This window comes from Monodelphis domestica, chromosome 3, assembly GCF_027887165.1.
Source record: "Monodelphis domestica isolate mMonDom1 chromosome 3, mMonDom1.pri, whole genome shotgun sequence".
In the NCBI taxonomy this organism is placed as follows: Eukaryota; Metazoa; Chordata; class Mammalia; order Didelphimorphia; family Didelphidae; genus Monodelphis; species Monodelphis domestica.
The window spans coordinates 399,573,813-399,585,990 of NC_077229.1; the positions used below are offsets into that span (position 1 = coordinate 399,573,813).

General features: G+C 37.5%; 1 protein-coding gene and 1 pseudogene across 2 annotated transcripts in view; one reads left to right on the top strand and one right to left on the bottom strand.

The window, feature by feature from the left end:
* The window catches only part of TPPP (tubulin polymerization promoting protein), a 141,372-nt gene that overhangs the window by 56,226 nt on the left and 72,968 nt on the right, over positions 1 to 12,178 (top strand). The gene's annotated exons all lie outside the window — the stretch shown is intronic.
* LOC107651713 (60 kDa heat shock protein, mitochondrial-like) overlaps positions 4,363 to 12,178 on the bottom strand; it is a 46,397-nt pseudogene continuing 38,581 nt past the window's right edge.

The following is a 12,178-nucleotide window of genomic DNA, read 5'->3' on the forward strand; positions in this document are numbered from 1 at the left end:
ATATGAACTTAAATAAACACTTACTTCTTATACTAATATATGGGCTGGGTAGATTCCAGTGCCCTCCAGTACCCTTTTTGTGCTGCCTTAATGACTAATGCCTAGAATGTGTTTCTTTTCTAATCATCAGTTTCACATTGGGAGAGAAACAAATCTGAGATGATCTTTTCCTAGATAGAGGTGGTTGGGCTTTATAGAACCCACCCTCAAAGGTGGGTGTATGAATCTATGGTGCCCTCTAGTGGCCAAGCCATGACAGTGGTAGGAATTGTACATTTCAACTGTGGTCTTAAGTGGTTGTTGGCCATTCGTTCCCTGCAGATTCCTGGACCCGAGCCAGGTTTAAGTTTTTACAGTTTGGAAGCTCTAAGTCTATGCCAAACAATGACCTCTGCCTTATTTTTCACTCTCTGCTGTCCTTTTTGCCCAAATTTATTTTGGGTAGTTTTTTATCTCCCGTGATTTAAAACAAAACCAAAGTATGTTGATATTGAATGAATGAAAGAATTTTGGGTTCATAGTTACAGCAGGAAGGGACCTTAAAGATCACGTGGGCTAATTCTTTCTCATTTGATAGAAATGGAAGTTGGTGTTCAGAAAATTAAATAATTGATCCAAAGTCATAGTGATAGAATGGGGATTTGAACCAAAATCCTCTAAATCTAAATCTAGTGCCTCTTACTACCTAGAAATCATTTCACTCTGAAACTATTGTTAAACTTAAATGGAATTCAGTATTATAATCCATTCCCTTGCAGAGCCTATAACAAGAACAAGCACAGCAGTGGATGGTAGGATTCTCGATTGTAAAAGTTGTGAAATTTTAGATCACATAGTAGAAAGGGGACTTATTTTATCAGTTATGGATTATTGAATAACTTTCCCAGGTTACAATTACATATGGTTCCTGTGTTCGGTGGCATTTTATGATGATTCTAATACAGTGTAGGAGGTAGCTAGGTGGATAGAGTGTTGTGTCTAGAGTCAGGAAGACCTATGTTCAAATACAGCCTCAGATACTTATTAGCTATGTGACCTTAGGCAAGTCACTTAATCTCTGTCTGCCTAAATCCACTGGAAAAGGAAATAGCAAACCATTCCAGCATTTTTGCCATGAAAACACCATGGACATTATTAGAGTGCTGCGGTCCTTGGCATACCAAAGCGTCGGACATGACTGAATAACTTAATAACAACATAGCTTAAGGAACTGGATTTGTAAAGTAAACCAATCAGAAATTGTTTTGTGGTTTGAAGGATAGTGCTCTGGATGAATATGTCTATAAACCATCCCAATGGCTATTTAATGCTAAGCATTTTTGTTTCATTACAGCCATTCCTAGAGAGAAAAGAATCACAGAGAGCTATTTGTCCAATCAGTGAAGCCTTCCTCCATAGCATCTCTCTCATCTGTCCTCTTTGCACTCACAGGACCCCGACTCTAATTTGGATTATTATCTCTCATGTAGACTATTGTAATTGTCTCCCTACTGGGCTCTTACCCTATTGAACCCATCCTCCACACAACTGCCAGAGTTTTGTTCCTTGCCCATGAGTAGACACTGTTATTATCCCCCATTTTACAGGTGATGAAACTGAGACAGGCAGAAGTTAAGTGACTTTCCCAGGGTCATATAACTGGTAAGTGGCAGGGGCAAGATTTGAATTTGGGTCTTCCTGCCTCCAGGCTCCAGCCCAGCACTCTATCTACTGCATCCATAGCCCATGATGTTGTCACTCCCCTACTCATAGATCCTACTCCCTGGAGGCCAAAATACATTTAAAGCCCTGCACAAACTGGATCCAGACCCATTACATGCCCTTACATACTCTATGTTCCAGCTAAATCAGCCTACTTGGTATTCCTCAATATATAGTATTTCTGTCTTTGTATATTTCTTTGTATAGCTCATACCTGGAATACACCTTCTTCTGACCCCTAATTCTTGGAGCTGAGATTATTTTGCTTTCTCTTAGTATCACCTGTATTTAGCAGAGTGCCTAACACATAAGACTTAGTAAATGCATTTTGATCCATGATAATTTTGCTATATTTCATATTTTATTTATATGTATATATGTTGCCTTCCCTGATAGAATATATGTTCCTTGAAGTCAGGAACAGTTTTATGTTTTTCCCTTGTATTCCTAGTACCAACACAATGCCTGGCACATAATAGGCATTTAATAAATGCTTGTTGATTGAACAATGGGTAAAAAGAGAAGTGGGACCTTCCCTCTGCTCAGGCAGAAGCAGGGCTAGACATTATCTTAAAATATCTTCATCAGTCAGTGCAGTGACAGCATTTTGGGGATGCTGAGGAGACACCCATAACCTTTTGAAGACAGACTTGTAAAGAGCAACTATTTCATGACATCCCCTTAGCATTGCTGCCAGAGATAGAACATGAGGTCAGAAGAATCTTCGGTTAGACTCAGTAGGCAAGTGGGTAAGTGGGATGAAGCTGAGGACCTACCCACTCAAAAGGAAGAGTATAGGGCCTGCTACCCTACAAAGTGTTCCCTGTTCCTCAGTGCTGGAAAGTCAGTTAAAGCAAGAACAGTTCCAATATGAAATTGGGAAGATTTTTGGTGGAAATTTTTTTTTGCCTATTTGGAATATAAAAGTTAGGAAAAACTTGATCATGCTGATCAGCATCTGCCAGACATCAACTTCTAGCTGATTATCAACTGCCTATTGAAGATATGCAAACTTAGCCTGGATTTTTCCAACCTCACTGTGATAAAGTTTTTCTGTACTGTGGTCCATGATATCTACTGCTCTGACACATAAGTATTCCCTGGTAAATAGTTGGGCTCTTTTGGTTTTATAAATAGGACCCCAAGAAACAAGGGTAGCAGTAAAATGAAGATAACAACAGCACCGACTTCCCAGGCATATTCTGCAGATAAAATGCAATATTTGCATTTGACTTTGTAAATCTTAAAGCGTTTGAGAAATGCTAGCTATTATTATCATTACCATATGACTTGCTACTGGTAGCTCAGGATATGAACTGATGAGCCGAGAGGAGAGCCCAGGTGTTTGGAACTCTTGGCTTAGCTCATGAGCTTGGTACAGGTCAGGGCTCCATAACTGGTAGAGCAAGGATCTGATTGTGTTCCCTTGGAACTCAGCCCTTGACACTGAGGTACTTCTCCTTTTACAAGTATTGGCTTGGATTGTTCATTGTGCAGCCTATTTCTAAGTACAGACAAAGACTGGGAGAAATGTAGAGATCAGTCCTTTTTTCATCAAAAATCCCCAGCTAGAAGTAGTAACAACAACAATAACAACAACAGCAACAACAACAAATATATAGTGTTTACTATGTGCTGGACACTGTCCAAAGCACTTTACAAATGGTGGTGATAAAATGATTTTTATATGACTTTCTCATGAACAGGGGGAAGTGATTGTATAGACATAGAAAGGAGTTCTTGACCTTTTTTCATGTCCCAGACCCTTTTGATGGTCTGGTGACAAGCCCATAAGCTCCTTAGAAGAGGGTTTTTCAATGCACAAAATAAAGTGAGTAGAATTACAAAGGAAATCAATAGCACTCAGATATAGTTATTTATAAAAGTATATTAAAAGAACAAATTCCTGGAGCCTAGGTTAAAACCCCCTGAGAAAGTTTGTTAGCAGTGGCAAAGCCTAAATTGAATAACAAACTAAATAATAATAATAAACTAAATTGAAGTTCAACCTCCTCATTCTATAGATGAGGAATTTGAGGTCCAGATAATTAAATGACGGCCAAGAACACACTATTGCTTATCACAGAGTGAGAACTAGAACCCAGGTCTCCTGACTCCCAGTCAAGTCCTCATTTCATTGTACCACCAAACTTTAGTACCTGCTCTCTCCTTCACTTTCTTCTTTTCCCTTTAACTTACTTGACCCACTTTATCTGCTAGCATTCTGTAAGGATAAATACAATCACTTCTTTTTATTTCAATAAAAAACCTTCTAGACTATTGCAATTATTGCCCTCAAATACTGGCCCAAAAGACGCTTCTGGGCAAAATATTGTTGTCCTTCAGTCATGCCAGATTCTGTGATTCCATTTTGGGATTTCCTTGGCAAAGAGTGGTTTGCCATTCCCTTCTCTAGCCTATTTTATAGGTGCGGAAACTGAGGCAAGCAGAGTTAAATGACTTGCTCAAATAGCAAATGGCTGAGGTCAGATTTAAACCTGAATCCTCTTTACTCCACCTCTGGCACTTTCTGCCCTGGTACCACATAGCCTCATCATATCCTTGCCAGGTGTTTCTCTTTTAGGTGAGATTGCTTTATAAACAAGTCCTTTTGGATTCTCCCATAGCTTGGAAGGGTGGATCTAGACAGCCCTGCTTTGGCTAACTTGTCCAAAGTTGTAACCTATCCCAAGGATCTTGAATGTAGATGAACCATTTCTCTTCATCAGGATATACATCCTTTGTTCCCCAGAAAGTGTTCACAGTAACTACAAAGTCAAAAGATACAACAGGATCTGAATTCTCCTGTTTCCTTAAGTCCAGCTCTGGCAATTTAGCATGCTGAGAAACATCAGCAGTGAAAGATGTGTAAAAACCCCTCCAGACCCCACGGATTGTCTTTGGGTTAATTTATGGCTCTATTAAAAGTGTCATGAGGACATTCTGTCTTCCCTTTGCCTTTGCTCAAGGAACTTGCTACACTCCTGGGGCAGCAAGTAGCCCGGAGGGCATTTTTTAAACACATTATAAAGTATTTATCAAGCCACCTGATTCTCAGTTTCATTCTCAGGTTGCTTAGAAGCAGAAATTTGGGAGTATGATTACAGGGCCGGAATGGAAAAGTTCCCTTGTAAATGCTAACTCTGCAGCACATGATCTGGCCTTTGAGATTGCAAAGCACATGATACAGTAGGTGAGGATTGGTCTTTGGCCAAATGAATCCCCAGTCTGACTAATTTTATCTGGAGGCAGCACCATGAAGAAGGCAGACTCCTTTCTATACATTTTCATGTCCTGACTTGGATCCTAATTGGTGAGAAGTCGGCTCATAGCCCCTATGGCATGGGATTCAACAAGCATGGGGTCTCTAAGATAACTATACCTTTCATTAACTGAACCCAAGCGTCCTAAAAGGCTTCAGAGCTACTAAAGTAAAGTAGATACTTTTTGGAGTATCTGGCAGGCAAGAAGACTGGAAACAAGCTTTATCACAACAAGTTTTGTTGATTTTTTTCTTTAGTGATGTTTGAGCAAAGAAAATGTGGAATCAGGGAAAGAAGCATCTTATACTCTTTCATGTTGGATGGAAATATATTTTTAGTGGATCTAGGATCTTTTTGGATCATCCTTCAAGCATTGAAGAATAAATAGATGCCTACCAAATGTTTATTAAATGGCTACAAATTATGCCTTTCCCCAGGCTTTCTCATTCTTTCAGTAAAGATGCAGAAGCAAAAGGATTAGTACAGTTTTAGATTAATAGTCAAAGACTTGCATTTGAATCCTATTTCTTCAAGTAGGCATATCACTTGACTTGTAAACCTTAGTCTCCCACATCAATGAAATGGGGATAATAATATTTGTTCCCTAACACACTTATTGAGAGGAAAGCACTCTGTACACCTTAAAAGTACTATATAAAATAAATCATAATTGCATTCAGTGGCCTGTGAACCTGAGTTCTTCATAGATAGAAATTATGTGACCATGTTCTGCAGAGGTTGTATAGCCCTAGGAAAATTACATGGGCACCATGAAAAGAAAAAGAGCTTAATTTATTTAATTAAATCATTTCACCTGTGTGGACCTTAGCTTCCTTTTCTGTAAAACAAGAGATTTAAACTGCATGAATTTCAAGATCTTTTCCATCTCTGATCTCCTAAACACATGGTTCTCAACCAAATCTATGTCTTTTTATTAATATTTGAATTCTGTACTCGTTCTGATGACATAGGAACATAGTTAGAACTTGAAATGTATTTGCTGAAATTTACAGAAATCTGCTAGAATTTAATTGTCCATATATAGGTGGTTTAGTAGACTTCTTGGCATCAAAGACCTGAGTTCAAATCTGGTCTGGTAAAGTTGCTTAGCTTCTCTGAGATTGTTCCCTCTTCTGTAAAATGGAGATAACAATACTAGGATTGTTGTGATGATCAAATGAGAAACTATTTGTACTTTGCAAATTTAAAGCATCAAATAAATATTAGCAATTAATTATGTCTCATGCAATTTAAAATTCAACATCCATATTCCACACCTAAGGGAAATACATTAATTTCTGTTTCCTGTATTAGTGATGGGAGGTTCATTTATACTTTGAGGTATCATTGTCTATTCTCAGTCAGTCAATCAATAGATATTTCTTAGGTATCAAGCACTGTGCTAGATATCAAGACACTTGATTAAAATTAACAAGTAATTCACTGATATAGAAAGCAGGCTATTTACTGAGATGCAAAACTATTCTAGAGTCACATTTATAAGTTTGGCTTTAGTTTTTGGATGTTGAATGATGCCATAAAGATTTACTTTGAGGGCAGTCTTACCTCCATTAAGGTCCCTCCTTTCTAGGTCAGTATAAAGGAATAGCGCTCCCCTTTGGATGAATAGAAAGAACTAGCTGGAAAAGCAGAGAAAAAACATTATAGCTTTTCATACAGAAAGTCTGTTACAAAGTTATTGGCTGAACTTCTTGGGAATTTTCTCATGCAAATCTGTTACTTATTACTCTATTTTAGATGCTATTTACATCCGAGTTCTCAAATACAGGCATTGTTAGATTTTAGGGCCTGGCTCTGTTTCCTTTGAAGGAAAAGAAATTATATGATAGCCATGTACTTTGAAGATTCAAGTTTCACTTTGTGCAAAAACTTTTGTGAACTATTCAAAACAAAAGGCATGGCAACATCACTGCTGACAAGGATTTAGAGTTAAAGGAAATGAGGCAATTCTTGCATTTATTCAGGCCCATTTGGTGAGTGTCATACAATCCAGACTAGATTTAGGATTTGATTTATGAAAGAAACTTCCTCTATTTCTGTAAAATTTTCTAATTATTTTATTCCATCCACATCATAACTGTTCCTACTCCCTGGTGAATGCTGTCAACATTTTTCTGTTAAAAACAACAACAAACCCTAAATAACTTGAGAATAAAGTAAGGCACATGTTGGTCTCTCTCCTTGGAGACAAGGGATGGCTTTCAGAATATGATTTGTTATTTTGTATTAATTAAGAATAAATGTAGTTTAAAGACATTAGAGTTGGACACAACTCCCCATCAAGTCAAGTTGGGAACCAGAGACAGAATGGCCCAAAGTCATATCCAGTGAGTAATCAATAAGCAAATCCACCCTAGATTTTTTTTTTTTTTTGAGATACCTTCCTAGGTAGCCTAGGAAATGTTTTCTAGAAGTAGTGAGTCTTGGAAAATTTGAAGAGATGGAACGAATCAAAATAAAATTAGTATAGCATTCTAGGAAAAAATGATGTGAAATACTAATGCAGGAAGGAATATCCAAATTCTTTTCACTGAATACTCAAAGAGATGAAATCTTAGAGGTTGTTGAAAATGTTCTTTTGGGCACTGCTTAAGTAATGACTTGTTCATCAGAGCTACAGGAACTGAGTGGGCAAACTATAAACTCAAACAAGTGAGGCTGTGTAGATTTTGAGACTAAATAATGTATTACATGTAAAGGAAAGTTTGAAATTCAGAGATTCTAATATTACAAATGTGAAAAGACTAATGATTTAGGAACAAAGAATAATCACAGCACTGTGACATTTTTTTGTTCACTTAAGATGGGAACTGAAATTTTCCAAACACAATATGGTCATTGTTTATAAAATAGTCATTGACATTGTTTTGAAAATATAACTATATTTATAGAATTCCCTGGGCCACAGATAGCATAATAAATGATAGGCGCACAGTGAATAAATCAAAACCTTCTTCTAATTAACAATTTAGAGTAGCAGTTATTTCAAATAGGAAATACAGACACTTTTTATTTAACCACTCTCCTTTTAACCGATTCTTAGAGCTAGAGGGTAAAAGAAATGTAATGTGTTTTTATAGTGAGAAATGCACTGATTCACCAGAGCATCTGGTAAGAAAACTTCTTTTTTCAAATTAGAGTTCAGTTTGTTTTGGAGTTGGTCTCCCTAGGTCCACCCTAGTTAACAAGTCCATGTACCCAAGTTTGCCCTTGATCTGATGAAGTCTCTCTTAACTTTTGGGGTTAGTTTTAAATTGTATTTTGCTTTTGTTTTAAGCTCTCTGTTGGCTTTGGTTTTTAAACTAGTCATTTCTCTTTAAATTCTTTCCACCACACTCACCCCTGAACCTTCCCTTATAATAATAAAAAAAAGTTAAACAAAATCAATTGACATAGTGATCATGTTTGACAGAGTATATATCCCATTCCAAATCCATAGCCCCCTTTTCCCTACTTATAAAAAGGTATGTTTCGCCATCATTTCTCCAGGCACAACCCATCAGATTTCAATTGCTTTTTAATGTTGTCTTTCTTTCCTTGACTGTGGTCACTGTCACTGCATAAATATGTACATGTACAGAGACATATTTAGTCTATTTCTAAGTCAGACTCCTAGATCTTCATTCCATTGTATCAGTTCATATAAATCTTCCTATGCTATTCTAGATTCTTCATATTTCAGTTCTATTTTATATTGTAATAATATTCCATTATATTTCTATACTACAGTTTGGTTATGCATTTCCCAATCAATGGGAACTCACTTTGTTTCCAGTTTTTTGTGTAAGTCAGATTTCTAAGGGGAAATTCAAAAGGAAATAAGACTTTTCAAATCAATTTACATGTGTATAAGCCTCTGGAATTCTGGAGACCAGTTAACATTCATCTTGACTTAGGACTTATAAGTCAACAAAGGTACTAATATAGGTTGTTGCTTCTTAGGGAAGGGTCTCTATATCCAGTGTTCTCCAACTGCTTCTGACCTCCTAGTTCTATTTGTCATAGCAGACTCCTAACTAGAACCCCCTCATCCAACTTTCCCACTCTGCTGCCTTTTCTGTGATATTCCATGAATAAGGTCAATCCAGGGATAAGGAAGTTATGCCTATTTATAATCCCTTTTAAAACCAGCTGCTTTCACCAAACTCCCTAAATAAAAATGTTTCTGATTACCCAATAATCTTTTGAATTGATATTTGTAATTGACTGACGTGAGGTGAATTTTCTGACTTCATTTTAGTGTCATCCTTGCAGAAGCATTTCTCTATAGTGCTGTTTCTTTCCCTTCCTTCCCCTCTCTCTCTCTCCCTTGTCCTCATCTGGTGCATTTTGAGAGGGTGAACGTGGGATTTTTAAAATAGAATTGGTTTGCATAAATAAAATAGTCAAGAATACAGATCAGATACCTGACCTTTAATTCATATGACATGCCCAGCTAAAATATTTCAAAATACCAAAAGTCTTGTCATCCAGGAAGGTCTGAAATGAAGTAGCCCCTTTATTTCCCGGAAGTTTTCTGCTAAATGCCATTGTCCAGGCCCAAATTTCCATCAGTGGCCATTGATAGGCCAGGATGAGCATGCCATAGAATAGTCCTTCACCAAGATATTTTCACATATACCTGTTTTCTAGCACCAGATGACTGTAAGCATAGATGACAAAATAAAATCTAAACTAATTGAAGTCATTGTTGTATAATCAGTGACTGTAAGAAAGTAGGATCAACTCTCTTTTGATCTTATTTTCTTACTTTCTCATTCTCACTTCTTTCTTCACTCCCTCCCTCTCACCTCTCCCTTCTCTCAAATTGCTCTTCTTTCTCTCTCTCTCTTTTCTCTCTCCTTTTTGTTCTCTTTGTCTCAACTCCAGTCTCTCTGTTTCTCTCTCCCTATCTTTTCTCTCCTCTTTTCTTTCCCCCTCTCTCTTCTCTATCTGTATCTTTCCAGGTTTCTCTTTTTCTCTGTAAGTCTTTATTTCTGTATGTGTCTCTCTGGTTCTGGCTCTCTCTCTTTTTAGAATCCTGATCCTTTGGACAAAAATGTTAGTCTTCAGAATTGGACCACAGGATAATGGTTTGCATCTAACTCCAGCTAAATGGGGAGAGAAAACAAGAAGAAGGTCTAGAAGGTGCATGGGTTACTCATTGGGCTTCAGTGAAAACTCTTAAGTTCTAATGGACTAGAGGGGAACGAACTTGCTCTTGGCACCCTAAAAACAGGACCCAGCATGGGTTCCAAACTACAATGCCTATATATATATTTAGGGAATTGAAAGTCATTATACTTCCAGATCACCAGAGGCACTATCTGCAGCAGGCTGTAGAGTCTTTCAATCCTGGAAGTGTAGTCAAAGATAAGCTTTGGAAGGGGAGATATTTTGTCCCCCTTGAAATGCTCATTTAACTTTGCTATTAAGGTCAGCTGCTGTTGATTTACCAGAGAGACATGTCTTCAGACATAAAATAATGGAGAAAATATGCCTTTTGCTGTTTTTTTAAAATAAAGCTTAATAAAATGTTCTCTCTTTTGATGAGGAGACTCAAGGATAGGCTCATTTACTGAATTTGAAAGGTTTAGTTTCATTCCAGCTCTGAATCTCATTTCAGATGAGGGAAACCCCTCTTGTCCCTTCAACCTCAAGTCTGGGAGTGAGTCATGCTGGGAGCCTGCAAGGACCTGGTAGTGCCTGGCACTGTGAATGGGAACCACTGTGAGCAGAAGGGATATGTGTGCTCTGAATTGGTAGTGTGATGCTCTCTTAGTTTCCAGGCTTCGCCCTTCAACACGTTAGCCAGGGAAGGGACATGAATAGGGAAATAGGAGCTCTATTGAATATACTCCCATTACAGCTCCAGGACTAGACAATTAAAAAAAATTCTTGGTGCTTTTGAAGTTCAGTGAATCACTTCAGAAAGGGGAAGAAAATGGACAGGGAGGGAGAGGAGGACTATTATTATTTCGTTTTCTCCCAAGCACAGCTTAGATGCTAACTAGGCATTATCAAGCTTCCTACACATCATCTTCTCCCCTCCCACCTTTGAGACAGATGCCATATGTCTCCAGAGTCTATACCAATGACAATCCAGTGCTGAACATAAGATGCTATTTTGGATTCAATCAGCAATGCAGCTCAGTATTCTGTCTCCAACAGTGGTAACACAAGACACATTGTGGGAGAGATGATACTTGTCCCCATTGGTAACCAACCTACAAAATTAAGTCTGCATCCCAAACCTTTCTGATTTGCCTTACAACATCCCATAATTTACCTAACTCCTTGGATCCTGTGTTTTTGGCATAAATATATCATAGTCTTTTATATAGGTTAATGTTTCTTTGTGTCCTAAAACCATTCCTTTAAGGAGAACCCCCTCTAATTCTGATTTTCTTTTATTTGGTTAATAAGTCCGTGTTCACCTAATCCATACACTTCATAGATTAACAGTTTCCAAACTTTTAACCCACACAACCTTCTTATTTCTAATTTAGAAATTCACTGAAGTCTCAAAACACTGATTAATTTAAAGTACATTTCCCTGAATTTTTCTCCAGTTCTACCACATCTTGAAGTTGAATGATCAGAACTACATAGTCACTAGTTTGTTGGGTTGTTTTTTTTCTCTTTTAAACCAGAATAGAATATTTTTTATTTCATTTGCAATATTCTTCCTATTGACATATCAAATGGGGTCTGTGTCTACAGCTAACAATAACTCCAAATACCTTGCCTGAATCAAAGCTGATATCTTTGAGGAACAGTTTGAACTTTTCCTCCCCAAAAAATGTATAACTTGCCCATGCTATAATTTCTTTGTCAACTCACACAGCTTCATGAAATTTGCATTGTTAATCTCCATTGGCCTATCTAACAAACCAAAATAGCTTAATCTTGCCTATCAACTTGGCAATTTACTGCATACTATTGTAGGCTTTTAATAAGAAGAAGAGAAAGGAATAAAAGGTTCTTTCAGTGAAGTGAGCAGAGCAAAGAGAGCCAGAGACTCACACCTACAGCACTTTATGAAAAGCACAAGCTCTGAAAAAAGAGCCTTGCAGCCCTGCAAAAGGCAAAGTATTCCTTCCCACCACCACCACCACCACCACCCCACAACAGAGATCATAAGGATTCATTTCTTCAAAGAGCCTTTGATATGAAAGTGCATAGGTTTCCTCCATTCAAGCTTGTAAATATAG